The sequence below is a fragment of the Piliocolobus tephrosceles genome, chromosome 9, assembly GCF_002776525.5.
Source record: "Piliocolobus tephrosceles isolate RC106 chromosome 9, ASM277652v3, whole genome shotgun sequence".
Lineage (NCBI taxonomy): Eukaryota > Metazoa > Chordata > Mammalia > Primates > Cercopithecidae > Piliocolobus > Piliocolobus tephrosceles.
Window position 1 is genome coordinate 89932294 of NC_045442.1, and position 6915 is coordinate 89939208.

General features: G+C 41.2%; 1 pseudogene; it reads left to right on the forward strand.

The window, feature by feature from the left end:
- The first annotated feature begins 1060 nt into the window (after positions 1–1060).
- On the forward strand, positions 1061–2197 carry LOC111536030 (annotated as a pseudogene).
- Positions 2198–6915: the final 4718 nt, after the last annotated feature.

Here is a 6915-nt window from a genome sequence, read left to right on the forward strand (position 1 = left end):
GAGATGAATGCCCACGTTTTCCAGATGGGAGAACTGACGCTTAGAAAGGCTGAATGACTTGTCTAAGATTTTGGGGCCAGACAGGGATCTTCTTTCAGTATTTCTTGAAACTTTCCACGTTTCTAATTTACAACTTTTTAAAGGTCATTGTAAAAAGGAAATAACATAAACATCAAGTCTGGAGGCTAGTGGTGGGATTATTCACATTTATTTTTCCACTTGACTTGATATTTCAGGACAATAGTGATGCTTAAGTAATACCGAAATTATCCTGGGAATATAAAAAATATCTGTTTACATTTTGGTGTGGGATGAGTAAAATCTTGTTTTCAAATTCCTTGTTTGAAAGGCTATTAAGAGGAATAAACTCTCACTTAACAGTTTTCTAATTCCTTGGTGGTATCCTCTGTCCTTTGGTAATGTGAAAGTAGAGCACACTTTTCTATTTTTGTTCCTGCCGCACCCCTCATAAGGTGAAGCATGCATAGAGCACTCCCAGGGTCAGCATGAGCCCAGCACCAGCTCGGCTCAGGCTGCCGATGCTCCAGAGTTGGATTCCACCTTCCACTTAAGTGGCAGCCACAGGTAGACGTGCCCATCACAACCACCTCTGTGCGTTCATAATCTCTGTTTATTCTGCAAGTGGTTTCCACATGAAAAATGGCACAATGTTTCTCAGAAGACAACTGCATAAAAATCAACATACTTCAAATTCACAGCAAATAATCAGATAATTGATGAAACTACTTACCCAAACAATAATTGTAAATTATGCCTTCTAAATATATTTGTCATAAACTTGGAGTAAGGAATCCTCACAGGCACAGAACAATTCAAAAAATGCAAAGCTGTTTGTTAAAATACTGGTACTTTTGGGTAGAAACTCATCCATATCCTGGTAAGGGTTGAAGTTGCACAGGTGTTTTCATTTGTCAAAACCCAGAAAACCATAAGCTTTAGATTTATGAATTATGTTGTATTATATGCAACCTTTCTTTTTAAAAATGAGCTGTAAGTGGTCTCCCAGATAGCAGCTCAGCCTCCAGGACTCTCTTCCAGCATGACCAAAGACACCTTTTCACACAAGATGGTAGCAACAAATCATAGGTGCAATCACACCAAATTCACAGAAGATCAATTGAAAATCCTCATCAATAGCTTCAATCAGAAACTTTACCCAGGTTATGCTACCAAACAAAAACTTGCTTTAGAAATCAATACAGAAGAGTCCAGAATGCATGTTTAATGCTTCTAGGACTTTTCAGTAGGTTAGTCTAAAAGGCAAGTGTCTTTTAAATTTTTTAATAAAAATTTATAATTTGTAAGTAAACTTTTCTGTTAACAGTCTTGATTAGAGGATTTTAATTATGCTCAGAGATCATACATCTGTATCTTCTTCTATTTCATTTGAAAAGTACCAGTTTTCAATGTCACACCCATAGTGAGGCAGAGTCTAGCTCTGTCTCCCAGGCTGGAGTGCAGTAGCACGATCTCGGCTCACTGCAACCTCCAACTCCCAGGTTCAAGCAATTCCCTACCTCAGCCTCCAGAGTAGCTGGGATTAAAGGCACACACCACCACACGTGGTTATTTTTTGTATTTTTAGTAGAGATGGGGTTTCACCATCTTGGCAGGCTGGCCTTGAACTCCTGACCTCGTGATCCACCTGCCTCGGTCTCCCAAAGTGCTGGGATTACAGGCATGAGCCACTGCGCCCAGCCTTTTCTTTCTTTCTTTCTTTCTTTTTTTTGAGACAGAGTCTTGCTCTGTCGCCCAGAATTGACGAGCTAGGCACAGATTCCAGAAAAGACCAGAACCTGACTTTAGATTCAAGCCAGAGCCATAGGCAAGATCAACCTGGTGTGGAGTTTCAATGTAGAGAAGCCAGACGGTGTCATACCATCTATAGCACCTCTCAATTACACACTCTTATCAAGGCATTTATGAAAACCCATACCCTGGGATTGATTCCAGAGAACAACTTGCTGAAGAAATTGGTGTTTCAGAGTCAAGAGTCCAAATTTGGTTCCAAAATTGAAGATCTAGATTTCATCTCCACAGAAAAAGAGAACCTGTTGTGTCCTTAGAATAAGAAGCCCAGGGGCAAGATTTCTGAGGGACTTCAAGGTACAGAAGATACACAAAATGACACCAACCTCACTAGCACTCTCATTTCTCTAGAGTCAGAGCATGGTGAACACGGTGAAGTTCAGTGTATTTGATATTATCAACTCTCTCTCATAGTCTTTCTGGGAATCCATCCTGCTGAAAGTGCAAGCTAAACCTTCTGAAGATGGTAAAGAACTTGGCTGGGTGTCGTGGCTCACGCTTGTTATCTCAGCACTTTGGGAGGCTGAGGCAGGAAGATTGCTTGAGCCCAGGAGTTTGAAAACAGTCTGGGCAGCATAGTAAGACCCTGTCTCTATTATAAAAAACAAAATAAATAAAAAGGACTGTAGGAGGCTGAGACAGGTACAGGAGGCACCACACTACCCTATTGACACAGCCTGGATCCAGAGTTCAGCAGAACTTGAGACAATGAAAATAAATTTAGTAATACTCATTTTTCAATCATCGCAGAACTTATGGATTTGGACAAAAATCAGTTAATGTCAAACACTTAAAGTGATGCTGCTCTGCCTATGGAGTAGCCATTCTTTTATTCCTGTAGTTTCTTAATACATTTTCTTTCACTTAAAAAAAAACTTATAGTTTGATGAAAAATGACATATATACTGCATCTCAAAGAATCTTCTCACACACACTTATTAATTACAAGAGGAAAATCAGTAATTTTGCAACGGAGAAATATGGCCAACTCCACCTTAACCAAGTGGCTTAAAGTCACTGCACCAGTAATGGCACAAACCAATGTGAGATGCTTCCTGATAGGATACACTAAAAAGGGCACAGTCTCTTCTGCATGTTGCTGACAAAAAGTGGGTAAGCTGAAACTGAAACTAATTATTAAGCAATGTCAAGCAAACACAAATTCAGGTTGACAGTCTGCAAAGTAGCATCAAGGTACTCTTCAGCAATGGATTGATCCTAGCTACTCAGGAATCTGAGGCAGGAGGATTGCTTGAGGCCAGGAATTCCAGATCAGCTTGGGCAACATGATGAGATCGCATCTCTAGAAACACCTTTTTAAAAATGAGTCGGGCCGGGTGCAGGTGGCTCACGCCTGCAATCCCAGCACTTTGGGAGGCTGAGGCGGGCGGATTATGAGGTCAGGAGATCGAGACCATCCTGGTTAACACGGTGAAACCCCGTCTCTACTAAAAATACAAGAAATTAGCCTGGCATGGTGGCGGGCACCTGTAGTCCCAGCTACTTGGGAGGCTGAGGCAGGAGAATGGCGTGAACCCGGGAGGCGGAGCTTGTAGTGAGCCGAGATGGCGCCACTGCACTCCAGCCTGGGGGACAGAACCAGATTCCGTCTCAAAAAAAAAAAAGAAAAAAAAAAAAGAGTCGGGTGTGGTAGCGTGCATCTGTAGTCTCATTTACTCAGGAGCCTGAGGCGGGAGGATAGTTTGAAAACAGGAGATGGAGGCTGCAGTGAGCTATGATCGTGCTATTGCACTCCAGCGTGGGTGACACAGCACTTTCCTGTTTCCAAACAACAACAAGAAAACAAAAAAATGGATAGAATAATGACAATACAAATGGAGAAAAAGTAGGCTGACTCAGGAAATGCTTAGAAAGTGTAGCCATACCTCAAAGATATTGTGGATTTGGTTCCAGACTACCACAATAAAGTAAATATTGCTATAAAGTGAGTCACACAAATTGTTTTGTTTCTTTGTGAATATAAAGTTATATTGACTGGGTGTTATGGCTCATACCTGTAATCCTACTACTTTAGGAGACTGAGGCGGGAGGATCACTTGAGGCGGAGGCTGCAGTGAGCCAAGATGGGGCGACTACCCTCCAGCCTGGGAGACAGAGTGAGACTCTGTCTCAGAAGGAAAAAAAAAAAAGGCCAGGCGCCATGGCTCATGCCTGTAATCCCAGCACTTTGGGAGACCAAGGCGGGTGGATCACGAGGTCAGGAGTTCAAGACCAGCCGGGCCAAGATGGTGAAACCCCATCTCTACTAAAAATACAAAAAATAGCCAGGTGTGGTAGTGTGTGCCTGTAATCCCAGCCACTCTGGAGGCTGAGGTAGGGAATTGCTTGAACCTGGGAGTTGGAGGTTGCAGTGAGCCGAGATCGTGCCATTGCATTCCAGCCTGGGAGATAGAGCTAGACTCTGACTCATTATGGGTGCGACATTGAAAACTGGTACTTTTCCAATGAAATAGAAGATACAGATGTATGATCTCTGAGAGTAATTAAAATCCTCTAATCAAGACTGTTAACAGAAGGGTTTACTTACAAATGATGCATTTTCATTAAAAAATGCACTTATCTTTTAGACTAATCTGCTGAAGAGTCCTAGAGGCATTAAACAAAACAGAAGCAGAAAGCACCTTGATGCCATAACTTTGGATTCTCCGTATCATCACTCACTACAAGGAACCAAAGCTTCTTGGAGAAATGGCTGCTTTCTGACTGCAGGCAGGAAATGTGCAAAATCAATCTAGATCATCTTGTCATACCGGAAAGCAAGGGCACTTTTTTTTTTTTTTTTTTACTATACTTTAAGTTCTAGGGTATATGTGCATAACTTGCAGGTTTGTTACATATGTATACTTGTGACATGTTGGTGTGCTGCACCCATCAACTCGTCAGCACCCATCAACTCGTCATTTACATCAGGTATAACTCCCAATGCAATCCCTCCCCCTCCAGCCTCCCCGTGATAGGACCTGGTGTGTGATGTTACCCTTCCCAAGTCCAAGTGATCTCATTTGCTCAGTTCCCACCTAAAAGTGAGAACATGCGGTGTTTGGTTTTCTGTTGTTGGGATAGTTTGCTGAGAATGATGGTTTCCAGCTGCATCCATGTCCCTACAAAGGACACAAACTCATCCTTTTTTATGGCTGCATAGTATTCCATGGTGTATATGTGCCACATTTTCTTAATCCAGTCTGTCACTGATGGACATTTGGGTTGATTCCAAGTCTTTGCTATTGTGAATAGTGCCGCAATAAACATACGTGTGCATGTGTCTTTATAGCAGCATGATTTATAATCCTTTGGGTATATACCCAGTAGTGGGATGGCTGGGTCATATGGTACTTCTAGTTCTAGGTCCTTGAGGAATCGCCATACTGTTTTCCATAATGGTTGAACTAGTTTACAATCCCACCAACAGTGTAAAAGTGTTCCTATTTCTCCACATCCTCTCCAGCACCTGCTGTTTCCTGACTTTTTAATGATTGCCATTCTAACTGGTGTGAGATGGTATCTCATTGTGGTTTTGATTTGCATTTCTCTGATGGCCAGTGATGAGGAGCATTTCCTCATGTGTCTGTTGGTTGTATGAATGTCTTCTTTTGAGAAATGTCTGTTCATATCCTTTGCCCACTTTTTGATGGTTTTTTTTTTCCTTGTAAATTTGTTTGAGTTCTTTGTAGGTTCTGGATATTAGCCCTTTGTCTGATGAGTAGATTGCAAAAATTTTCTAGCATTCTGTAGGTTGTCTGTTCACTCTGATGGTAGTTTCTTTTGCTGTGCAGAAGCTCTTTAGTTGAATTAGATCCCATTTGTCAATTTTGGCTTTTGCCGTTGCTTTTGGTGTTTTAGACATGAAGTCCTTGCCCAAGCCTATGTCCTGAAGGGTATTGCCTAGGTTTTCTTCTAGGGTTTTTATGGTATTAGGTCTAACATTTAAGTCTGTAATCCATCTTGAATTAATTTTCATATAAGGAGTAAGGAAAGGATCCAGTTTCAGCTTTCTACTTATGGCTAGCCAATTTTCCCAGCACCATTTATTAAATAGGGAATCCTTTCCCCATTTCTTGTTTTTGTCAGGTTTGTCAAAGATCAGATGGCTGGAGATGTGTGGTATTATTTCTGAGGACTCTGTTCTGTTCCATTGGTCTATTCCTCTGTTTTGGTACCAGTATCATGCTGTTTTGGTTACTGTAGCCTTGTAGTATAGTTTGAAGTCAGGTAGCATGACGCCTCCAGCTTTGTTCCTTTGACTTAGGATTGTCTTGGCAATGCGGGCTCTTTTTTAGTTCCATATGAACTTTAAAGCAGTTTTTTCCAATTCTGTGAAGAAACTTATTGGTAGCTTGATGGGGATGGCATTGAATCTATAAATTACCTTGGGCAGTATGGCCATTTTCACGATATTGATTCTTCCTATCCATGAGCATGGTATGTTCTTCCATTTGTTTGTGTCCTCTTTGATTTCACTGAGCAGTGGTTTGTAGTTCTCCTTGAAGAGGTCCTTTACATCCCTTGTAAGTTGGATTCCTAGGTATTTTATTCTCTTTGAAGCAATTGTGAATGGAAATTCATTCCTGATTTGGCTCTCTGCTTGTCTGTTACTGGTGTATAAGAATGCTTGTGATTTTTGCACATTAATTTTGTATCCTGAGGCTTTGCTGAAGTTGCTTATCAGCTTAAGAAGATTTTGAGCTGAGACGATGGGGTTTTCTAAATACACAACCATGTCATCTGCAAACAGGGACAATTTGACTTCTTCTTTTCCTAACTGAATACCCTTGATTTCTTTCTCTTGCCTGATTGCCCTAGCCAGAACTTCCAACACTATGTTGAATAGGAGTGGTGAGAGAGGGCATCCCTGTCTTGTGCCAGTTTTCAAAGGGAACTTTTCCAGTTTTTGCCCATTCAGTATGATATTAGCTGTGGGTTTGTCATAAATAGCTCTTATTATTTTGAGGTACGTTCCATCAATACCGAATTTGTTGAGCGTTTTTAGCATGAAGGGCTGTTGAATTTTGTCAAAAGCCTTTTCTGCATCTATTGAGATAATCATGTGGTTCTTGTCTTTGGTTC